The 12,067-nt window shown below is 34.1% G+C and overlaps 1 long non-coding RNA gene across 1 annotated transcript; it reads left to right on the top strand.

Annotated features, from left to right (window-relative positions):
• The first annotated feature begins 259 nt into the window (after nucleotides 1–259).
• LOC131148520 (uncharacterized) lies at nucleotides 260–7,106 on the top strand. The gene is made up of 2 exons (XR_009134997.1): nucleotides 260–501; nucleotides 6,170–7,106. It is a non-coding gene; the product is annotated as an uncharacterized LOC131148520 (long non-coding RNA).
• The last annotated feature ends 4,961 nt before the right edge of the window (nucleotides 7,107–12,067 follow it).

Below are 12,067 nucleotides of genomic sequence, written 5' to 3'. Positions count from 1 at the left end.
ATTACGCAGAAAAATTTATTTCTTAATTTATTATTTTTTTTAAAAATATATATTAAATAGTATTTTTTTTGAAAAAATAATTTTCGAAATAACACATGACAAATTTTGCTATTTGAAGTCGTGAGATTTGCTTAAATCTTGTTACTCTAAGTAGCGAGATTACGTCAGGATTATTTCGGGAATTATTTTTTCGAAAAAGGTATTATTTAATATATTAAGGAAAAAAAGGGATAAATTGGGAAAAAACTCCCAAAAGCACGCCCACACAAAAAGTCTCACGCATTTCAACGCCCATCGATGCTCGTCTCCGACTTCATTGTTCTTGAGGACCTCGTCATCGAGTATTCCCATTTGGGTTGGGATTTTCAACGGATGTAGCGCCTTCCGATTTGCAGATTTGCAGCGAACCTCCAGTTTGCGGATTTGCTTGCAGCCATTTCCGGATTTGCAGATTTTGCTAGGGCCCTTCCAGATTTGTTATTTCGATTGTGAAGCTCTGAGGTGAGTGAATGGAACTCTAATGACGCCCCATCCTGATATGGGTTTCTCCTAGTCTTATCTATGCTTTCTTTGCTTCTCCATTTAAAATATTCCCATTCTGTTCGTAGTGATTGAAATCATTGGGCTAGCGACTGAAAGCAAAGCCTTCGAAGCAAGTCCTATTTCATACACCTAGGAATGGGAACTCATAGTATGTTTTATTTATAACTTTTTTACATGCTCAGAATATATAGCACTCAGCGCACAAAACTTCGAAGCAAGCATACACCTAGGAAGCTAGGAAGTTATACCAACCACTGCCTAATCTTGAGCTTGCGGCTCTGAACTGAATTCTGATCGGAATGAGTTTATTCTATTTTTAGCATTTTTACCGTGGCATTTCCATTGTTCTTTGCTTAATGAGCAGTATGTGATGACTAATTGACATAAATATTTGGATTAATGATAGTGATGTTTGGTTCCAAATAATTTTATGGAAGGGATGATGTAGCATGAGCAAGCCCTCAGTCCACAAAGCAAAAGCTTTATTTCAACAAAACTGATGTAAACAGGATATAAACCCAGTAAATTTATTTGAGAAAGTAGGCAAAAGAAAGATGAATATTGAAGAACGTAAACAAAATTTTGATCCTTGCAGGTTGCTGCTGTTTATAAACCACGACCATAGAGGCATAGGCTTGCTTGTTCCAAATAATAAACTTATGTATAGAGAAAATAGCACAAAATCAGCTCTATTTTCCCAAGAAAAGTGGAAAAATGGAGATAGAAAAGAACTAACAGAATTTTCTGCCTATTTTCTAATATGTAATCTAATTTTTGGTCATGTAACATCTGTGCCACAGAATAAAAAAACGAAGGACTCTGTAGACAATGATGAATCCCCACACCATAGCTAAGTTCTTCCATTTTTTTTTTCCTTTGACCTTTTCAGGCCTCGCTGCCTCAAGAATTCATCCTCAAATAGTTTGCAATCTCCTACACTTGCTATGCATCTTCCCTCCCCCCCTCCATATTCGATTCTCATAAAACAGTCAAATGAGTAAAAGTGAATTCATATTTTTTATCAAAATTTTAAACTTTTTCTATCCGACTACAGCTTCTTCTCCTCCCTTGTTCTTCTCCTGTGCTTTCTATACATCTTTGAGCAAATTATTAAGAAAAGACAAGAGAAACAAAGAAGTGCAAGAGCTACCAAGGGGTAAAATGTCGAAGACAACTAAAATAGTAATTGATTAGAAAAAAAACATTGAAGGAAAATACAGTGGGAGTCTCACTGTAGAAATAAACTCAGCGCGCTCTCCCATGTGCTGGTCATATCTCAAGCAGCTTGGGAAGTAATGCACATTTCTTTTCTCTTTTGGCATTCACAGTGTTTTTGGCAAGGGAAAGAATTGTATTAACATGTGATTGCTACAATACCACCTTTATTTTAAGCTCAATTCTCATGATATATATACTTTTTAATTATTTGCATGAAGCACTAAATCATGCTTTATTTATCGTGCTCCTGGTTTTTGTCTTCCCTGCTTTTAGCTAGATATGTTTTAGTTATTTAGACATTAGAAATGATTAACTTCCAAAAAGTCAAACCTGGGAGTATTCCAAGAAGATACAGGTTGTGGATGGAGCTCGCACGCCTTGTGTCTTTCCACTGCAATTTTTGTTGATAAGACTAGTTGGGCCCCTTTATACATTGACAACTGGAATGACTTTTTCCCCCCCTCAACTTGAAGTTCACATTGGCTTGACCTACACAATAATATATTCCATCTCCCATCTCATACTCCTTCTCACTCCTCCCAAGAGTCAAACCTTAAATCTCTAACATAGAAGTCTTAAGCTTTAATGGGAAGCCCCCAAAGGAACTTGAAATAACTTTTTTTAAGGCTGATTTGCTTACAACATTAAATGCACGGCGACCATAACCAGTATTAATTAAGAGGCCAACCTGCTCACGACATTAAGGTGAATTGTGGAACTTCTCTCATACAAAAATTATAATGTTGTGCTTTATACTCTTAAGTTTGATGCTTAAAGAACAACTAAGTAGTTGAATTTGCAATAAATTTCATGTGTTATTGTTCAAGACATCCATTTTTTTCTTTTCATTGAGTGATCTTACATAGCTCTTTGGTTGTATGTATGGTGTTTACAACTGCTTAATTGAATTAAGATATTTCATTTAATATGTAGGATGGCAACAGACCAGCCCATGAACAAACGTTCTTGCATAAAGTTAAGATTGCATTAAGGCACATATCTCATAGGTCACATTGCCGATATCCCCACAATCACATTAACATGATATGTTATTCTATGATTTCATGACTACAAGGTACTGTGATTTGAATGATGACCATCCATGTGTATGTATGGACAGTTTAGATTGATTGATTTCTTGGGTACCATCACCACTTAATTTCTTGGCTTTACACTTACGAAATACTTGATATGCAAGAATGGAATGGAATTAGTCTTCATATTTTTACATATTTGCTATATAATTTTTCGTTCCATTTCATTCCTAGCCAATTCCATCTCAGCATACCAAAGAAGTCATAGAGGTCTAGTAGGAATCTGGGTACAGTGTTATTTTATGAAAATTTTCTGGGCCTATTATAACGATCTCAAAATATGTACATAGTTAAGAAAACATGCATCTTCAAACATTATTTTGAAATAATTAAAAAACTGAGTTGGCATCTGAAAAATAATATAATAATGAAAATAGAAAAGGAAATCTTTGAATGACTAATGCAGCTATAATAAGCAATTCTGGTAATACTAGAACATGATAATCAACTAACAGGATACCAGAAATATACCAATTGAGAAAGTGAAGAATTTCCCAAGTTTCTATTTTTCCTTAATAATTTCTTTTGAAACATATCTGTTGGATGGTTGAATTCTCCATCAATATTTCGGCATCCTAGAACTAGTTTGGTGGTTTTCATTGCATTGAATTATATGTTGCATTTCCTGTTCTTTTTTGTCTTTTTTTCCCCACTATGTGATTTACTTTCTTAATGGAATTGTTATTTTGTAAATTGTTTGGAAATATCTATCAACCTCGATGTAGTGCACTAACTGATACTAGAACTGAGGATTGATAATTTGATATTTCTTCCTCCTGGTAGAGTGACTTTCTAATCTATAAGCTGCAGCATTTTGCGTCCAGCTATTCTGTGTATTGTTTTTTTCCCCTTGAATCAAATTGTTATTATGGTCTTCTAGCTGTTTGAATAGTGATAATGATATATGTACCCACATTATCAGGGATATACAGCAAGATTGCACGAGCCCCTTAGGTCCTTCTAGGAGAAGCAGTGAGGGGCATCAAGTCATGAAGCTTGATTCTGACGGCATAAACAAATGTTTATAAAGTTCAATATTAAAAACCATATTTTTCGTAATATATACCATTACACAGATCATAAATGTGCTAGGCAAAAGACTTAGCTCATACAAAAGGACAGGCATCAGGTGGTAAAGAGAAAATATTAATATAGGGTGACCAGAAAAGAAACCTTGGACTTACAATGTTAAAAAGGACCCTTTCTTATAGTCCAAGATACTGAATTGCTATCATAAAATTCCACAATGGGCCAATGGCTAGATGATAATGAGTGCCAAGTGCTTAATTTTGCCCCTAACAATGCAATGAGGCAATGATTTAAGGTTTACTATAACCCTAATTCAATGTTTGGTATGCAAGAATGGAATGTTGAATGGAGTGAAATTGGTCTTTATATAATTTTTCATTCCCTTCCACTGTCAATCCTTTTCATTCCACCATAACAAACAAGTTATAATGTCCTAGACTTTATGTCATTCACTAGATGCCACTGTGAGAGCCAAAAGGCACAGTAGTTGTGAATTTCATTCCCAAAACCAAGGGGGATAATATGCTTTGGATTAGGGACTTTTTGAGCTCAAAGTCTTTATTTTTTTCCTTCTGACCAAACATATTATTCCCAATCCTTTTAATATGGATAAAGTAGTGTGGAAGGTTGTTGTCCCTTTTAAGATTTGAGCTTTCATGTGGACTTTGGCTCTCAACATGGTTAATAGAAATTACTTCTTTAGGTTCGGAGGCCTTATAAGGCTCTCAGCCTTGACGTCATTTTGATGTGTGGCAAGGAAAGTGATATTAATTGTCATTTATTCCTACATTATGAGGTGGCAAGGGTGTTGTGGAATAATTTGGTTTACTGTAGTAGTGAGGATTGGGAGGCTCCGAGGACTACTTATGATTTCATGTTGGTATAGTTTTGGGACTTTGGAAGGAAGGGAAAAAAGAAAAGTTTTTTGTTGTGTTTTCTTGCTATATTGTGGACTCTTTGGCTTAAAATGTATGCCAAGATTTTCAAATATCAAAAGACTCAGGCACATTGATTTGGGAGAAACCTTCATTTTTTGTTGCAATTTGGTTCACTCTTTTGGGGCTCTCAAGGGAATTTCGATGTTTGATTCCCAAAGGGATTGGGAGGCAACATTGATGCAAGTACTTTGTTTCTCTTTCCCTTTTGTTTTTGTGGTGAAGGAGGATGGCTTGTCCTATTTTCCCTATAATTTTTTCTTCCTTCTTACATTAATTTTGTTTTTGTTATCTTAAAAAAGAAAAGCAATGTAAATAAGATCAAGTCATACAACCACATTTGTTGAAATATTAATGAGAAAAAAAGTTCATAAATAGGTTATAGGTGTTGTTTTTAAATTTCAAAACACATTTGTTGAAATATTAATGAGAAGAACAATAAATAGGTGTTTTTTAAAACAAATTTAAGCTTTCTAACTAATATTGTTAAAGTATATTTTTAAATTTTAAGTTTTCTAACTCATTGTTAAAATATTAATGAGAAAAAAAATAACGTTTTTTCTTTAAAAAAAATTTTAACTCTTTTTTAGTGAAATATTAAAGAGAAAATTTGAAATAAATAAATTATATACTTTTATCGAGTATATGTGATGTAGGGTTGCATCAAGGATCAACAGCCATGGGAGAGATTAGAAGAAATTGAAGAGAAAGGTAGGGGAAGGGGAAGGGGAAGGGAGGAGAAGAACGCAGGAACTCACGTTAAAGGAAGGGGAAGGGAGGAGAGAGGAGATACATGGGGGAACTCACGTTCACTCAAATTCAAATTCAACAATAACTGCTTACAACATGACTTTCACACACTATTTAAAAAAAAGCCTCTAAACACATGAAATTACATATATACCCGTAAAACTACGTTGCATCAGAAACGTAACCTTAGAACACACAATACTACAAACAAATCCCCAAATACACATAATACTCTACTAATTAAAACACATAATAAATGACTAACTAAACCGAACAATCCCTTGACCCTACTTTTCTTAATTATTCTCTAACAAGGATCTTCTCAAGGTTTTGTTTCTTGTCCTACATCAATTCTCCCTAGTTAGAGAAAATTTGGCCTTGAATTTTGAATGTTGGAGGATCATAATTAAGAAGCAAACTTGGATTCTTCGAAAGTCAACTCTTTAGTGAGACAAGAAACCACGATCCTTTGATGACATCATAGACTTGAATTGAGAGTTAATGTCAATAATGTATTGGGATTGGGAATGACAAACTCAACAATATAAATTTTTGAATGAATTTGAATGTCTTCAAATACATGCATTTTCTTCCTTGCAGATTCTTCAAGTTAAGTAACTCTAGCAAATTCTTCGTCTTGGTTGATTGGTAGTGGAGACTTCAAGATGAGCTTCTTACCATTATAGTGGAAGGCATTTCTGTTCTCATGCATTCGAGTCACAATGAAATCATCTTAATTAGAAGAACCAAGGAGGACATGGCCAATCTTCATAGGTATGATATCACATCAAACATTATCGAAACAGTTACCCATTTGGATAGAAACCAAATATCTTTCATACATGTAGGGTAGTGTTATCAATCCAAGACAAATTATTAAGGCTTTGGATGAGGTTCTAGATGAAGTTGCATTCGAGTAACTTCATTTCTAGAACCTTGTTCATAGGACATCTTCCATCAATGATAAATTTGCATACATTTCCACCACGTTTGAGGAAGGTGTGGAAAATCTTGAAATTGTGCCCAAAGTGTGCCAAATGGCATTCCTTTTTCCTATAGTTTGTCACCATGTTGTTGAATTTAAGCATATATATGTTGCAGATTTATATCACCAACATTCTTTTTTAACAAAATTTGCCCTCAATTCTCAATAAAATCATGCAAGCCCATAAATTTGACTTCTATTTTTAAAAAACTTTCTCCAAGTCACCTTTAATACTGAGTATCACGTAGAAATGAAACAATCCTATTCACAAGGCATCAGCTCATATGTGCAAACATGCTGATGCATGTCTTTGTTAAGAGCCATCTGTAACATTTTACCTGATGTATCAGATGTATTAGTTCTTGGCTGGTCTCTTGCTCATGTGGTGGGACCAACTTCCTCTTGCTACATATTTATTATTAAAATAAAAACAAAAGATAATGTTGGATAACTTGTGTTACTTGTAATTATTCAACTAAGTTTGTTTCAATAATTTCCAAATATGTTGATAACATTTTCATTAGTGGATGTGTTGTTTAAATGTGATTTAAATTTTCTTGTGTAGTTTATTATATCAGACTTTGCATTAGACAATCTGTTCGGCTGTCCCTAAATTTGGTGCATGAATGATTTGTTAAATTTGCATTAGACAAATCTGGATTTAAATATGATATTCTATTATTGCTTAGACTATCTAACTCTAAATCTAATGGATGGATTTTTTGTTAGACTTTGCTTAGATGATCTAATCTTGTATCTAATGCATGGTTGCACACATTCTATACTTTAACTTTTGTTTGCATGATTCAAGTTTGTTCATTTAGACACATCTGATTGTGAGTCTAATGGTTGGAAATGAGTGTATGATATCTTTCACATTGTAATTCAATTTGTTATGACCTACTTTATTAAATAAATTGAGCTTTGTTTATTAGATTGAAATTTGAATTTATTCAACTTATTTAATAATTATACTTTAATTTTTTGGAAATTTTATTGGATTCTATTTACTCAAAATGAGAAATGTTTTGAAAAGTTGCTTCTTTTCTCATGAACTCAGTTGGAAGGTTTTTTGAGTTCATATGTCCAGGTACTTTTTGCTATATTGTTTTCTAAAACTAACTTACAAGATTTTACAGTAATTCAAAATGAATTGACCTTGATTATCTTATGATTATCGAGTATGCAAATGGAAAGAATTTTTATCACTCCATTTTTCATTCTTTGGCCACAATAACTGACAATTTGGCCACACAATTTGAATTTAAAATTATCTTAATCACACATTAATTTGTCAATCTATCATTTAATGTATGATCTCCTATTAAATATATTGAACTTGAGTTGACTTGATCATCTTAGATAATATCTTTCTTATATCTCTTGATTGGCTTAATCACAAATTTGAAATTGATTATATTGCACAATAACTTCAAATTGATCTTGCAGCTCTCTCTCTCTCTCTCTCTCTCTATAAATATATATATATATATATATATGTTTGTGTGTGTGTGTGTGTGTAATTGAGAGCTCTCTTTGTGCATTTGTTATGTTATTGCAACAAAGTGTTGAATGTTGAGAAGATTGTAATTTTAATGTTCATATCTTGTTAATTTTTTTAATAGGCCAAAAGCTCTTAGCTTTCTCTTAAACCACCAAGTCCCTTGTGGATAGATTTTTGATGATTAAGAGAAAAGTTAGATAGTGATACATTGTGTTGAACTCCTATTAGTTTCCATTTTTTTTGCTTGCAGCTGTTTGGATCATTTGATTCAAACACTTTCTAGTTTGAAGTATTTGTGACTTGTTAGCCCGATTGGGTTTTTGCTAAAAGTGTTAGTGGCTTTCTAGCCCAAGTGGATGTTTAGCCAATTTGTAGCTGGACAAATTTGTTCGTGTCCAGGTTTGCACAAATGGTTGTAATTGTGGAGAATTCTACTTGTGAGTTTGTCCCACATTGAAAAATTGAGTGGATGATGGGTGCTTGTATATATGGTTGGGCCAAGACCCAATAACTTTTGGGTCAAGTTGGTGTTCACCCATGTGTATCAAGTCCATCCATGGGCTCATTCGGTGCTAACAGTAACACCATTGATATTGTGAAAGTTCAAGTGTTGGTGGCTTGCTAGCTTGAGTTGGGCTTCTATTTGAAGTGTGTGGCGTTCTAGCTAAAGTGGGTGTTTACCCAATTTGTAGTTGGACAAATTTATCTATGTGCAGGTTTGAACAAATGGTTGTAATTCCATTGTTATAGTGAAAATTTGAGTTTTTACTTGAGTTGTGAATATAGGTCACATTAATCAAACCACTAAAAGTTTGTGTTCTTGATTGTTTGGTTGATTGTGTGCTTCAATGAACTTCTTGTTTAGCTTCACACATTATCTCTATTCATTTAATTGTGATTAGAAGAATCTTAATCATTCAACTCATCCCCTACCCCTTTAGGTGCATTTAATTGAACCAATAATCCGTATTAGAGTAGGTGCTCTCTTACTAACTCCTGTATCGTAGAGTAGATTCTCTGATACCTTATGGCCCTTGGTCTTAAATTCTATGTTATCGAATTTTTTTTGAAGTGGAGTAAATGATAAAGGAAAAGGAAACGGTGTTCCTGGCCTAATATATGTAAGCCTGTTTGTGAGGGTGATTTGGGTATTAGGGATTTTGAGGAAGTAAAATAGTCATTGCATATGAAGTTTGTGTGGAGATTGTTAACTATGGATAATTTGTGGACCCAATTCTTTAAAGCCAAGTATTTGAATAATGGACACCACTTGAGAGAAATAAAGCCAGATAAAGGAACCTGATTTTGGAGATCGATTGCTCGTGTGATACTTGAAGTATTAGAGCATGTTCGTGTTCAAGTTAAAGAAGGGTCGGCCTCTTTCTGGTTTGATCGATGGTTAGCCTCCGGTTGCCTTTGTGCTAAGGTTTAAGAAATTAGAAACCATAAGCTACAAACACGAGATTGTTGGGATAGAGATGGATGAAATGTTGATTTATTAGTGGATTTGTTGGGTGAAGAACAGACTGAGAAAGTAATGAACTTTGCTATTTCTTGCAAGGAGGTCCAGATACAGTAATTTGGGAACCTTCAACAAATGGGAAATTTACCACGGCAAGTGCTTGAGAAATTATAAGGGAGCGTAAAAAGGAATTCTTAGTTTCAAAATGGATCTGGCATCCTATGTTACCAAAACGGGTGTCAATTTGTATGCGGAAGTCTTGGTTCGCTTGTCTTCCGATTGATACTTGTATTCAAGAAGTAGGCGTTCAGATGGCCTCTCAGTGTGATTGTTCAAATGCCAAGATTGAATCTTTAGACCATGTGTCTTGCATGGGATCTTTTGTTTAGGAGGTATGGAAACAAACAGCAGTGGCGTTGGATGTTAGTTGTATGACAACGAATACATAGAAAGCCAGAGTTAATTTCTAGTTTAGTTGTGCAATATAGGCCTCACAGTTAGGCATTTTGGTAGATCTCATACCTAGTCTCATCATTTGGAGACTTTGGACTCGTCGATGTAGAGTTAGGATGGAATCAATTCATGATTTGGTGAGAATTGTGTGGCTTGATATTAAATATTGACTGAGACCCATTTCGGACAAGTTAACTAAATGTGCATATGCTTTTTACACGGATATTGTAGTCCTTCGTGCTTTGGATATTCAAGTAAAAAATGTGAGGGTTTGTCTTCCTCGTGTAGTCAGATGATGTAAACCTGGGATAGGTTGGGTTAAGTTGAATGTGGATGGAAGTTGTAGAGGTAATCCAGGTAATTGTGGTGGTGGTGGAGGCGTGATAAGAGATGAAAGAGGATTATTTAAAGCAGTTATTTCCTCATTATTGGGTTATGAAACCAATAATATGGCTGAATTGAAAGCGATTATTATAGGAATTAATCTGTGCAAAGATCTCGGATTTGATCAAGTGGAGATTGCCTGTGACTTTGCTTTGTTGGTTCAGGGGATTAATTCTGGAAAGTGTTCGGCTTGGAACTTATGAGAATTGTGGGAAGAGCTTGTGTTAGCATTGTGAGACATACATTACAAAGTGGAACATGTTTACAGGGAGATGAATCAAAGTGCGAATTTCTTTGCCAAGCAGGTGAATCTGGTATATCTCAATCATATAGTTGACAGGATGAGTTTCCACAGCAAGTCAGGGGAATGATTTGATTGGATTTCCTTCCTTGCGCTCGTGATGCTTTGTGCTGGTGTTTTGTGAAGGTTGGAGTGGTTGGTTTATTCCTCAAGATCTTCCGAAGTTTTGTTTGTTTTCTACTTATAGTTGTTTAGTTCTTATTTACTTGTTTGATTGTTGGTCATTGGTTTATTGACTTTGAATAAGTTGATTAAGTCGATTTTAGATTCTTGGGCTTTGATTTTATTTTTTCGAAGTCTTAAAGTTGGAACCACGGTATTCCTCCACCATAAGTGATGAATTTTCTAATAAAGATAGGAGGTGCCACCCTCTTTTTCAAAAAAAAAAACAAAAAATTTACACATACTGGAAAGCACAAATGAAAATATATATGTTCAATCAATTAATATTAATTTTTGAAAAATAATTATGAATGGGCCTCATTTACCAGGTAAGGTAAGTCTTGACCATCTATTGAGTTTAATATTTTTCCAAACTCCAAGTATTTGCATTACAGAGTATTTTACCCCAGTCCACCTAGTGGGTCCCATAAAAAAATTATAAAATCCTTAAATTTAAATCTTTAGGGGCTTAATTAACCTATTTCCAACTTATTTTGTGATCAATGCATTTCCTCTTAAACATAATGGTATTCAAATTTATATTATTCACATAAAATTAAAGAAACATATTACTTCAATTACTTATTACTATCCAACTCTTATCAATTTAATTAACAAAACAAAAGTAAACACTTATGATTTTAATTATCACAAGGATTGCAATAACCTAGGAATCACTAGCTAGCCTTAGCTTTGCTACTGATCCTTCGATTTTTGCTCGTAGAGAATATGGCTCTGTTATAAGTATAAAGAATGCTTTGATTCTTTTCTTTACTCTTTCTGGGCTCCATTGTAATCGTATAAAATCTAGCATGTTTTTTTTTCTCTGGAGTTCTAAATATTGAGAAAAAAACTATCTTAAATTTGCTTAATGTCAAGGAAGGCTCACTTCCTATGAAGTACTTGGGTCTTTCCCTTGTTCCTAAAAAGCTTAGTAAGTTGGATTGCCTATTGCTCATTGATAAAATTGATGCAAGAATCTTTTTGCTGGATTCCTAAGCATCTGTCTTTTGTTGGAAGACTTTAGCTTAAAAAATTTGTTCATTCAAGCATTTCGAATTATTGGGATTCAGCTTTGTTTTTGGTAACTTCAGTTATAAAGGACATTGAAAACATGTTCAGAGATTTTCTTTGGAAGGGGAATGACTGAAACTCTGAAGGCTGCAAGGTAAAGTGACGTCAAGTTTGTAAACCTATTCAGTAAGGTCTGGGGGTTTAAGACTCCTTAAGAATGGAATGAAACCACA

This window comes from Malania oleifera, chromosome 2, assembly GCF_029873635.1.
Source record: "Malania oleifera isolate guangnan ecotype guangnan chromosome 2, ASM2987363v1, whole genome shotgun sequence".
NCBI classification, from domain to species: Eukaryota; Viridiplantae; Streptophyta; class Magnoliopsida; order Santalales; family Ximeniaceae; genus Malania; species Malania oleifera.
Note: the sequence above shows the minus strand (reverse complement) of the source record. Positions and strands in the feature narration are given on the sequence as shown.